A 13,257-nucleotide genomic window follows, 5' to 3' on the forward strand; every position below is an offset into this window, starting at 1 on the left:
AGATCGTCTTGACCTTGTCTACATGCTTAAATGCATGAGATGTCATGTGATTGGCTGATTAGAAATTAGCATTAACAAGCAGTTGGACAGGTGTACTAAATAAAGTGTATGCTTTCTGTGTGAGTTTATGTTTAGAGATTTTACTGCAAATGTCACATCCATAACGCTACGTTTGCTCCTATATTACTTTATTTATGTGAAACCCATTCCCGAAACTGTATAGGAGATTGCTGAGATCAACTGAAAAAGATGAAAGGTGGCTTTTTATTTATTTATTCATCAGACATCCTAAGATTGCTGTGCTGCTCCTCCACTAGACTGAAATTGAGTACATTTGACCGACTAACAAGATACTAAACTACACTAGCTGCTTTGTTAAAAGAAAATCAGTGTTTACAGATAATGAAGTGCACGGTTTGGCTGCACCTGCTCATTTGAAGGGTGGAGTTCAACATAAATAGGTGTCATCTTCCCAAAGGGCGTTTCCATGTCAATGAAACCTTCAAATCCTAGTGTTTCTAGAGGTCGTTTCCTGGTCACAGCAACAGGCCTTCGTGAGTTACATCATTCTGCCCCTGAGAGGATGAAAACATGCCACTGCATCATGTGATGTACTTATCATCTGTCCCCTCCACAACCATACATTACTAGACTACAGTCGGGAGATGCGATAGTATGATTGCATTACGGCTAAAATGAAAACCCATCACAGGACTTATCCAACAACCGGATCATGCAAATTGTATAGAGGTGAGATGCGTTGTCTCTGTGGTGATGTTTTGTTTTTTTATTATTTTATTAAAGCTAACCTCCCACACAGGAGATGAGGTCAGTGGCAGCAGTTGTGATCCTGTTGTGTAAATGTTTTGAACATGACTCAGTTTGGCTAATCTGAGCAATGTTTTCTTCTCAAATGCATTAGGGAACTGGGAGGAGGGATGTGATGGAGAACAATGGGGGTCTGCTAATGTTGTGCTGCTTGAATTCGGTTTCAGATGAATTCAGATGAGTTTTTGTGGTCGTTGATTATGCTATTTGTTTCATATTGTTTTTCTGGACTTTATTTTTGCTTAGTTTTTTCCTATTGCTTGTTTTTTGTTGTTGCTATGGGCCTTGTTTTTGTTTTGCTTTTTATTTGACTTTTTCAGGGCTTTTTTTTGTAAAATGTTGTTATTTCTTTTTCTGGAGATTTATTTGTCGTTATTTTTGTTTTGTTCTTGTTATGTTTAAAATTTGTGTGATTGAGTTATCGTTGCTTAGTTTTTCTTTCATTTTGGTTTGCTTGGTTTGTTTAAATTGTTTTGTTTTTTCTGGATTGATGTTTTGTTATTCTGGGCTTTATTTTTTGTTAAGCTTTTACTTTATTTCATTGTTAAGAATTTTATATTTGTTTTGTTCATGTTTTGTTTTAATTTGTGTGATTGTTATGGTCTTTATTGTTTTGTAAGTTTTTGGTTAGTTTTTATTGTTGGTCTGGGCCTTGTTTTTGTTTTTCTTTGCTTCATGGTTTAGGGCAGCAGTTGCCAAGAGGGGAAGTTGGTCCGGGCCCACAAGGGGGCCTCAGCAAGCTCTGTGGGGGTTCGCGTCATATTTAAAAAATTTTTTAGCAGTGGACAATTAGGGGAACGATCCCATGTTACATTAGGTCATTTTATCTGCTGGCTGACCAAAAAAAATTAACAAAGTTTAAATTTGTCCTCCACAAAAAAGACTAATGCTAAAGACCCAGGTAAGGAAGTTCTAAACATTTTACGTCGCAGCGCTAGCAATACTGAAAGTATATAATAAATAATACAGTACTGCCACAGTATATTATATGCAACAAAGTTCTTGCTAACGAATGCATTAGGCTGTCCAAACTAATAAGACATTTGCAGATGACTCACTCCCAATACACAACAAGCCCAGAGCATTTTTTTGAGCCCAAGATTAAAAAAAATTGACACACACCCAAAATGAGATGAGGGACTTCACTGCTACTTCTAAGAAACGTTTAAAAAAGTGGCAACTAATTGGCAAATAATGTAGGGCCAATGTAAAGGCCAAAGGCTTATGATTTTCAGTTACAAATGGCCTGCTGATGCTTTGGTTTTATGTTTTACATTAGGCTATTATTCGTGCATAAACATAGATATAGTAATAAACTAACCGTTTGCTTGAAAACAAAAATTTTTTGTCATCTTTACTGCAAACTTAAATGAGCAATAATATCATTAACATTTTTTGGGAGGTGGCTTAGAATATTTTCTGGCGGGAAAGGGGGTCTTAGGCAAAAAAAAAAAGGTTGGGAACCACTGGTTTAGGGCTTTGTTTTAATTTTGTTCATGTCTGTTTCAATTTTAGTGCCTTTTCTGGGCTATTTTGTTCGGTTCAGGGTTTTTGTTTTGCTTTGCCTTATTTCATTGTTCAGGACAATTTCATTCTGCTGTTAGGGACATTAGATTTACTTTTTGTTTTGCTGTTGTCATTTAATGCAGAGTTCAGACTGCATGATTTTCAAAGTGGTCATGTCACAGATGTTTTCACACTCTATGACTATCTGGGGTAGCATTCTGTCTGTGCTGTGTTTACGCTGTAAGATGGATCGGCAACAGGGGCTTTCACACCGCATGACTTTAAAATATAAAGAATTGCCAAAAATGTTGTCTCGGTCCACAAACTACATCTCAACCAACACACATAAAAAGTGACATTAAAACAACGTGAGGTATCTTTTGTTATGAACTACATAATAAGAAAAAAAACTTATTTTACTCAACTGGGTTTTGAAGGGAATAAACATTTTCTCTTCAACTTTTTACTTTTTCAACCCAGTTGTGCTCCTGCCAAATTTTCACTTGTTTTCCCTCTATTTCTTGGGTCCAAATAGACAGAAAAGAAGTCCTTTTAACATCTTCCCATCCTCCCACTGGCCTGCAGATATCCAAAGTGGATCCTGCTCTCTTATTGGCTGTAGATTATTGCCAATGTTACTTTCAATCAGAACACATTCACATGGCATGATTTTGAATCACAGACAGCTCCAGATTTTTAGCGTGCCAAATATCTCACGGGTGTCGGCCACTCATCTGTGATTCTTTCAGATCATGTCTTTGATAGTGTACACTGTGTGATTGTTACTCACATGAACGACCACCGATTTGCCTGTGTTTTCAGGCATTTGTTGGCGATTTTTCAAAACCTGTCGGTGAGTCAAAATTGGGGCTAAAATTATGCAGTCTGAATTCGGCATAAGCTTTAGTGTAACAGTTAGCAATCTGTTTGGCAAAAGAGTGATTGATTTTATGAAATGATTTGATGAACTGATGCTTCAATGATTATTATAAACAATTCCTGTAATTTCAACATAGCTGAAAAAAATTACTGCAGAAAGATGTACTGCAACAACAACATTCAGCCACAAAGCCTAAATCAAGTTTTCAGGATAAAAGGATGTGACTATATGCAGTGTATGTATGGCAAAGTGCAGAACACATGATTTTTTTGAAAGTCTCTCACTCAAAGAGAGAAACAGAGCCAACTCCTTTGAGACTTTTCACCCCCTGCTTAAGTTTGGGTTGTCACATTATTATTCATATATTCTAAGACATTTTGGATTATCATTTGAATAGATTAATATTCTTATGCTATGCAGGCATGCGCTCCAGGAGGAAGAGTTTTTAGTAAGCCTTTATTAGTCAGAACGGCACAATGTATTAGTAATGCTGCTGTCAGAGATTGCACTTCCTTCAAAAGCACCTAAAAGCTCACCTACACACTAAATCCTCATATCGGTTTGAGATCTTGTGGTCTGTGTGATTCGATTTAAAATTTTTATGAGCCAAATATATTTTTAGCCAGAGTCATTTTGCTTTTGTGCTTTTGTCTTTTGTCTCCCTGAAGACAGATAGTGAGACAGGAACAGGATCTATTTTATGACAGAAAAACAACTTTTTCTCTGAGGCTGTTGTCGAGACTTACTAACCGATCTGTTTTAAGATTGTGTTTTGTCCTGTTCTCCACCTCTCGGAGGACAGATGGAGATGCAGAACACCTGCAAGGCTCTGCGGTCTTCATTAGAAGCGGTTTAAGATATCAGGGGGAGCTAAAGATCAGATATGAGCTGTTTGACAGCTTCTGGCCAGTCTGAAAGACAACACTCGGTGTGAGGTGACATGTTTAGCCAGGGTGTGTTTTGTAAAAGGATGTAGTGAGAGTAAGATGACCTTTCATTCAAATCATTGGTCTCCGTTAATCCTTTAAGCAATTTCTAACACAAAAATAACATTATTTTATTATTTTTTTGCATTGTTTTAATGTTCAGGGCATTGTTTTTGCTTTTTGTTTTGATGTTTAAAGCTCTTTATTGTTTTCATATCATTTTGTTGTCTTAATTTATTGTTTCATAAATTTATCTTTATTTAGGCTTTGTCTTTTATTGTGTTGTTTTTCTTGGCTTTTTTCACTTTGTTTTGTCCTCAATTTTTTTTACTTTTTGCCAGTTTAGTGGCTAATTCGTACGAATTCGTACGAGTACAGTCGTATGAAATGGTACGATTTTAAAAAGGAGGCGTGGCACCTGACCCCACCTCTAACCCCAACCGTCATTGGGGGATAAGCAAATCTTACTAAATTGTACGAATTAGATCGTACGAATTCATACAAATTAGCCACTAAATGAAAAAGTTACAAATTGCCTTGAGATTGTGTTGATAGTTTTATTAACTCATTTCTAATAACTGATTTATTTTATCTTTGCTATGATGACAGTAAATAATATTTTACTAACTATTTTTAAGACACTTCTATACAGATTATAGTGACATTTAAAGACTTAACTAGGTTAATAAGGTTAACTAGGCAGGTTAATTAAGTTATTGTATGCTGATGATTTGTTCTGTAGGCTATCGAAAAATATATAGCTTAAAGGGGCTAATAATTTTACCCTTAAAATATATATATATTTTTTTATTAAAAACTGCTTTTATTCTAGCCAAAATAAAACAAATAAGACTTTCTTCTTCAGAAGAAAAAAAATTAGACATACTGTGAAAATTTCCATGCTCTGTTAAACATCATTTGGGGAAAATATAAAATAATAATAATAAATAAATAAAAGGGGGCTAATAATTCAGATTTTAACTGTATAATTAGCTTTAATATTATTTCAATTTAAAATAATAGTACATATTAAATAAATTCAATTCTGTTTCTTAATTACATATTAGGATAACTTAATACAAAGTTAATAGAACTATGATTTGACCTGAGTTTTTTTTTTCATCTGCTACCTTTCAGGTCTTATGCAAATAGCAGCTCTTTTAGTGAGCTTTTGTATTCTCTGAATGACAAGCTGCACATGAGCCGTGTGTTTTCAGCTTTTTAAGGCCTGCAGATTATGCTCACTGATTACTACAAAACACATCTCTCAGTGGGGTTAGAGATTTTCTTCTAATCCTGCATTATCTCTTTGAGTTATGCTGTGGACAGCAGTATTTTGCTGTCATACGGTCCACATCTGTTTGCTGGGTTTGCAAGCGTCTGATTTGGGTAATATGCTGCCTGTGTGTTTACCTGAGCTTATTTGATTCATTACTTGTTTGTAGGAGAATCTTAAAGAAACCGTTCGACCAAAATGGGCATTTAGCCTCTTGTTTTAAGCCAGTATGAAATTTTTTATTTTTTTTTTCTGTAGAACATGAATGTTTTTTTGAAAATATCCTAGACGGTCTTGTAAACACAGTAGGGGTCCAGACTGCCAATTTTCAAATGTAAAGTAATAATCATAATTATCAAAGTGATTTAAGCATCTTTGTGGTGAATAAAGCTTTCCATTGATGTCTTTATTTTTGGTTTGTTAGGATTGGGCATAATTTGGCTGTGATACTATTTGAAAAAGGAGGATTTGAGAAATCTCATTTAAAGTTGTATAAACTCAATTGTTTATTTCTTTAGCACTTTTACTCAAAGCAGCTTAACATAGAAGTTCTAGTGAACTGAATCTGTGTCAGTCCAGTTTTCAGAGTTAAAGTTCAGTTTAGTTCAGTGGTTTAGTTTTTACTGCTGAAAGTCCAAACAGTGAAGAGCAAATCCATCAATACAGTGGCCACAGTAGCGAGGAACAAACTTCACCAATTGACGAAAGTGAAAGGAAAAAAATTCCATTCCTAGCAATACATTATTAATAAAAAACATTGATACATTTACTAAATGTCTTCATGGAACATGATCTTTAAAATTCTAATGCATTTTGGGATGAAATAAAATCTATGTTTTTGCCTCATGCAATGTATTTTTGGATATTCCCACAAATACCCTTGTGCACCATATTGATATTTTATTAAACTTAATTATATTAAATTGCTTTTTAAATGTTTAAATAATCATGTTCCAAAGCTTTTTTCTGATCTAATAGGAATCCTCTCTCAAAGTCACACAAGCAACTGCTAATGGTGACTGCCTTGTACCAAAGTGTAAGACCTCTTTTGGTCAATCTGTTTTCTCTGTTAAGGGAACCAAATTGTGGAATAATTTACCTGTTAGCGTAAAATTAGAAAGTAATATAAATATTTTTTATCAGTGTAAAGTGGTTAAAAACAAAACAGCAGTTTGCACAAATAGCCTACAATTAGTTTGTTTGATAATGCCACCTTTTGCCTTACAGAGATTTTATATAAAGTATTGTAATGCTGTGTATATGTATCTATTTTATTTTGAATTTTTGTCAAGCCTTCTGTGGACAGGTGTTGAGAATTAGCAAGTCTGCTAAAACACTTAAACAAATGCCTTTGATTTTTCAGTGTAATTGTGATGTCAAAGTCAAAAAACAAACAAACAAACAAATAAATAAGTAAGTAAGTAAGTAAGTGAGTAAATAAATAAGTTTTGTGGTCCAGGGTCTCATTTTTACATTTTAAAAGCTGGCATACCTCAATCTCAAGCTAAGCAGGGTTGACGCTGATTAGTACTTGTATGGGAGAAATATTAGGTTATCAGTAACCAATATACCCTTTTATTGCTGCTATATTTTTTCCTTTTAAAAGAAATTGGTCTTTAATGAATATATTCATACAGGTTGTCCGCGGGGTCTTAAAAAGCGTCATTAGTTGATTAATCAATTTAGAGGAATTTAAGGCCCTTTATTAAAGTCTTAAATGCTATTTTACAAAGTATTACGTTTTGTATCAGGATGCTAAAGTTTACCTGAATTTTTTCTTGGAATATTTGTATGTTGTGTAGTTTTCAAAAAATTGATTAACTCCTGATAGATTTTACATCAAGCTGCTTTGTTTACTGCAGTAAGCAGGGAAACACTGTTATTCCTGCTGTACTATAGGTGCTACCTGCTGGATTAGCATTTCTGTTCAGTATATAGATAATGTTTTAGTTTACAATCAGTATTTAGTAAATTTACTGCAATTAAAAATGTCGCAGATGAGGTCTTAAAATGTATAGAAAGAGTCTTAAAGAAGGACTTAAAATGTATTGATTTTCATATATGCTGAAGTTTGGCAATAGAATCATCACATTTCTAAGAAACCTACATTGCATGGAAGAAAGTCATGTTAATATTGTTAACATTGTAACATTTCCTATATGACACTAAATTATACTTGGAAAAAAAAATGACCACATTGTTTCCATGATTTCCCGCTCAATCATCTAATCCACTTTCTTTAAATTAAGAGCTTTTAGTCGATCATTAACTTAAAAAAAGAAAAGAAAATGAGCTTCTGAATATATAAACCCGCCTGAAGGCTCAATAGAGGATGTCAGGAGCAGACAAAGAGGAAATTGCTTAAAAGGCATGTTAAGGTGGGATTACAGCTTCCTAAATGGAATATATAGGGCATAATTTGTTAGTGAATTGGTTGCCTGAGCGACAGTCAGTGATGGGGAGGAGGAGTGTGTTTAATTAAGGCAAAGCACGATAAATGCAAATGCGAGCTCCATCAGACAGCTCAGATGGACAGCCCTCAGTGTTTGAGTGAGCGGGGGAGGGGACCGGGACGCAAGGACCGGGAGGGGAGGGCGAGAGACACATAAAGAAAGAAGAGAGAGGAAAAGAGCAGTAGAGTAAGAGCAAGAGAGCGATACGGACAACAAATGTTCTGCTAGTGGGAGGATCAATGCTTCAAGCAGGTGTGCGACTCACTTGAGGAGAGCTCCTACATCCGCTCACAGTGAGTAATCCTACTGTATCTGCGCACGGGAATATAAAGTGTGGCAGTTGTACTGGCTTTGGTGTGTCTGGTATCTGGTTTTTGAGATTGGCGGGACGATCAAAGCAGATGTCAGGTGTGTGGACGAACGGAGTCTTCATTAACACTAGTGATGCTGCATGGAAAATTTTCTATAGTAAGTGGCGTTCGTTCATGCCTCATCGTTTACAATTAACTTCTTAACGGGTGACCTACCAACCCCTTTAGTCGTGCTCTGAGCTTCAGCGCTCATGGGATCTACTGGCATTGACTTGTGAGCTTTTAGTGCTTTGTAGTTTTCTCCAGTGTCACATTTGAGATGGTGTTTCATTATAGCTGCTTCTTCGCATTTCATTCCGCATCTGCTGTGGTTGCTCAAATTTGCTGAAGATGGAGGTGAGATGGGAATGAAACATTTACTGCGAGCAGAATCCCAGGAGTCAATGACTTACGTAAAAAAACTGAGTTGTTAAATATGTGATTTACTCTACATCAAACTTCTCAGATATTCAAGGGGAAAGGAATCAAGGCTAGGTGGGTTTCATTTTAATCTTTAGGTATTTGTAGACTAGAGGAGAAAATCTGCCTGTCTTTATAAAATTGACAATTAGTATGCTCTCAGACGACGGTTAATTAAACACAAGTGGAACATTTAGAGGGGAGTGTCGTGAGTTCATCTCTCTGGACTTTTTCATTAATGTCAGCCTATTAATATTAACTCCATGAAGCATTACTATTACAATTTTGACTGATGCGATGGAACAATTATATGAAATAACTAGTCTGAATTAGTTTCATAATATAGTCTTTATTAAAATGTGAAACGGTTTTGTTTAAATAGAGTAAAATAAAAGACAAGAAAATGTATATTTAGTGCATAAAACTGAATTATTAGCCCACATTTGAATTTTTTTTTTTATATATTTCACAAATGATGTTTAACAGAGCAAATACATTTTCACAGTATGTCTGATAATATTTTTTCTTCTGAAGAAATTCTGAATTTGTTTTATTTTGGCTAGAATAAAAGCAGATTTATTTTTTAAGGTCAAAATTATTAGCCCCTCTAATTTTTTTGGATGGTCTAAATAACAAACCATCATTATAAAATAACTTGCCTAATTACCCTAAACTGCCTAGTTAACCTAATAACCTAGATAAGCCTTTAACATGTCACTTTAAGCTGAACACTAGTATCTTGAAAAATATCTAGTAAAATATTATTTACTGTCATCATTCATTCTTTCATCCATTTTCTTTTTGGCTTAGTCCCTTTATTATTCTGTGGTCGCCACAGTGGAATGAACTGCCAACTTATCCAGCACGTTTTACGCAGCAGATGCCCTTCCAGCTGCAACCCATCTCTGGGAAATTGCTGTCATCTTGTCAAAGATAAAAGAAATCAGTTATTTGCAATGTGTTGAAAAAAAAAAAAATCTTCTCTCCGTTAAACAGAATTTGGGAGGAAAAAAAATAAACAAACAGGGGGGTGAATAATTCTGACTTCAACTGTATGCAAATAATAATATATTTATATATTTGTAATTAATTGTAAAAAAAAAAAAGTGATGAAGTGCTTTGTAATGTGTAATATGATGATGTGCATTTGCCAGATAATTAAGATGTTTTGCTGCCATTGTTTTAAGAATGTTAAAAAAACTATAAATAAATAACTTGACCTAATAATTTTGTAAATATTTTTTTCATGATTTTCTACTTGTATAAAGTCTTTAGAATGTCGGATCTGACTGTATTTGAGCATTGAACTTCTATAATGTTATGCATAATTTGATGGCTGCACTCCAGTGGTGTGCTTTCACAGGGTTGTGAAGCCTGCAGACTTCAGTGAGGATTTTGCCTGCTTGGTGCATAGAATCGGTTTCTGGGCTGCTCAGCTGTAGGGAGTGAAATAATGATCCCGGTTGTGAATGCAGAGCGTTCCCTCAGCTGTCCATTGGGAATATCTTGCCTGTGTGGGAAAGAATTAGTACACAGGAATTCTAATCACTCCGTACTGTAATAAGCCAGTCGGATCTATATGTAAGTACAGTAAGCTAGTGGTGCATCATAGCAATTCACCACCACATGTGGAGACTTTAATATAAATTTTAATAAATAATATATTTAATATAATATTTTTTATAAAGTGAAAGTGGAATATTCACTTCCAAAAAGTATTGCTGTTGATATAAATGATGGTCAGTTAATAGAAAATGGTGTAATTTAGGATATGAGTACAAAACCGCATGATACCGCAGAGCTGTTTCTAGAAATTCTGTTTGTTCCAGCTCTCCCGCATTACGTCACATCTATTATCCACAACAGAAGTCTAATCTACAATACATATCATCATGACTTCAAGGCAAATTACACATAAACTCGCATTTATGGTGAATCTGGACATTTATTTAAGACCAGCTTCAAATGATGGGTTGTGGTAATGCAGCGTAAATGTAAATATTCAAAGGCAAATGGCCATGTCTTACAAATCTCATTTACCTATAAAGTTGCTGTCTGATTTTGATGGATGGCGTTGTTGGAGAGAAGAGGATTTGCAAGCAGTCGGGTGGCTGCTGCTGTTGAGCTCAGGCTGTGGGTTTATTCTCTACAATAGCCAGCGATGGGCATCACTGAGACTGATATACAGTTGAAGTCAGAATTATTAGCCCCCCTCTTTATTTTGTCCCCCAAATTTCTGTTTAACAGAAAGAATATTTTTCAAGACACTTTTATACTGTACAGTTTAACTGACATTTAAAGGCTTAACTAGGTTAATTAGGTTAACTAGGCAGGTTAGGGTAAATGTTATGATTTATGTTTTTTCTGTTTTTTCACCCTCCTCTCCGTTTGCTCAACCCTAGGTTTCTTATTGGTTTATTATTCTGTCCATCATCATTATGACGCTCTCCGGTTCCACCAATCCCAGGACGAGCCACAAGTATTTAAAGCCCTGTCAGTCCAGTGTGTGGTGTGCGCCCTGCCTCGGCGTACCCTTTGTGCTCCACGCAATTTGTTTGTGCAAATGCTTCGTCTATTTTGTGATCGCTCAGTTACTGTGATAATTCGAGTTGCTTGTTGAACTTTGTTGGCTTTAAGTAACATATGATGATGGTTGTGTGATTCTAAACTAAGATTTAGCGGACTTATCCGTTTTGTTTTGTTTTAGTTTAGATTGATGTTTTGTTAGATTAGTTTGAGTGTTTTGCCACCCGTGTATTTTTGAGTTTTGTAGTTTGATTAGTTTAGTTCGGGTGTCGTACACACTGAAGACCTCGGTTTTTATTTGTGTTTCTTTTTGACGCCTAGTTTAGACATTAGATTTAAGGATTGTTTTGTTTTGTTAATTTCTTTGATTTGGCTTACACTCGTTTTTCTTGTTTAAAGATAATAATTATACATGTTTGTTTGTTTTTTTTTCTCCCCCATTTATTATTGTTACATGTTTCAATACAATTATAGAGGAAAAGCTTTAAATGAGAGTTACTGAATCTTGCCTCATTATTGATCTGTCGCACACATTACACCTGTCTCACTTAAATGTTACAGCATCCCACTTTAGCATCATAAAACACGTAACAGTAAATAGGAAAGTTATTGTATAATGATGGTTTGTTCTGTAGCAAAAAAAAATAATAATAAAAAACAGCTTAAGAGGGCTAATAATTTTGGCCTTAAAATGTTTTTTGAAAAATTTAAAACTGCTTTTATTCTAGCCGAAATAAAACAAATAAGACTTTCTCCTGAAGAAAAAATATTAGAAGACATACTGTGAAAATTTATTTGCTCTGTTAAACATCATTTATAAAACATTTGAAAAAGAAAAAAACAAAAAAAAAAACAAAGGGTGGCTAATATTTCTGACTTCAGCTGTAGAGCTATAGAGAAGTGCTAACTGGAACGCAAACTTGTTTAAGAGAGTCATCACCTGTATGTTCTTTACTTTACGATTCTGGATAAATTGAGAATTGGTTTGATTCTCTCGGTTAATGATTTTGAAAAGTTATATAAATTTAGATGTACTTTATACTTATATACTTAAGATATACTTTAAAATGAGCATAAATTGTTGATGCAGATAGCCTAGTGGGCAGTGAACCAAATTTATGGCACCACTGCAATTCAGACGTCCCAAGTTTGAGTCCCGGTATGTGGACCTTTCTATGTACCCATTATTACAGTATATCAGTAGGGCTGTGCGATTTGGGTAAAATATCTAATTGCGATTTATTTTTTTATTTATTTATTTTTTACAAATATTGTGATTTTGATTTGCAATTAAATTTTATAGTCAAGCTTCAGCTCAATATTCTGTATTGTAGCTTCTTACTGCTAAAATGCAGTGAGTGCACGAGCCTGTGGTGCTTTTAAAGTGCTCGTGCTGTGGCAACAATTCGCCAACAGCTCTTATAAATTACATGTTTTTGTTCAGTGTCTGTGAGTTTGAAACCTAAATATTCCCATATTTACGACATGCTTTTTTTCATTGATATAAATTCATCTAATAATGCTTCTAAAGCAGCAGACACTATCATACCACGTGTCCGCACTTTCCTGTTTGTTTGTTTGTTTTATTGTGAGCTTTTCACATAGTTCGGTTGCACTATTCTGATTAGGCAGAACAAAAGTGTGTTCTGCTCACTTAATTGGCTGGTAAGACTGTCAAACACAGACAGCAGTCATGCATTTTTGGCTCATGAAACATCAATAAACTATATGATACTATACAGCTATAAAATATCAGTTCTACTTTTTTTTCTTTGAAAAAGCCAAATTAGTTCACTGAAGTATTTATTTTTTTGTTTCAAAACTTGATTTATGCTTTAATGTGAGTAAAAATAATTGTGCCATTCTCACAGACTGTGCAAAACATTTGTGGTTTTCATTTTAATTTCTCTTAATTAAGAGCAAGTTTTTCTTTTGTGTTGACTTGTGTGATTCATTGGCAAACAAAAATATCAAGATATGAATTTTACTGATAGCTTTGTTTATTTATTTTTTAGACTTCTGTAGATATCGCTATTGTGAATCTCTTTGGCCACAGTTATTGGCTTGTGAAAAAACTAATATTATAACATTC

At 34.6% G+C, this 13,257-nt stretch overlaps 1 protein-coding gene and 1 long non-coding RNA gene across 51 annotated transcripts in view; both read left to right on the plus strand.

The window, feature by feature from the left end:
* Positions 1–13,257, plus strand: part of rap1gapa (RAP1 GTPase activating protein a) — a 179,958-nt gene that overhangs the window by 84,083 nt on the left and 82,618 nt on the right. For 12 of the 50 annotated variants that reach the window (XM_087304900.1, XM_087304912.1, XM_087304922.1 and 9 more), the window contains exon 1: positions 8,047–8,162. The gene's annotated coding sequence lies outside the window, so the exon portion shown is untranslated. 50 annotated transcript variants of the gene reach the window in all.
* On the plus strand, positions 10,002–12,022 carry LOC147838201 (uncharacterized). The gene is made up of 2 exons (XR_015523556.1): positions 10,002–10,978; positions 11,760–12,022. It is a non-coding gene; the product is annotated as an uncharacterized LOC147838201 (long non-coding RNA).

Source organism: Danio rerio, chromosome 23 (genome assembly GCF_052040795.2).
Source record: "Danio rerio strain M-AB ecotype USA chromosome 23, GRCz13ab, whole genome shotgun sequence".
NCBI lineage: Eukaryota > Metazoa > Chordata > Actinopteri > Cypriniformes > Danionidae > Danio > Danio rerio.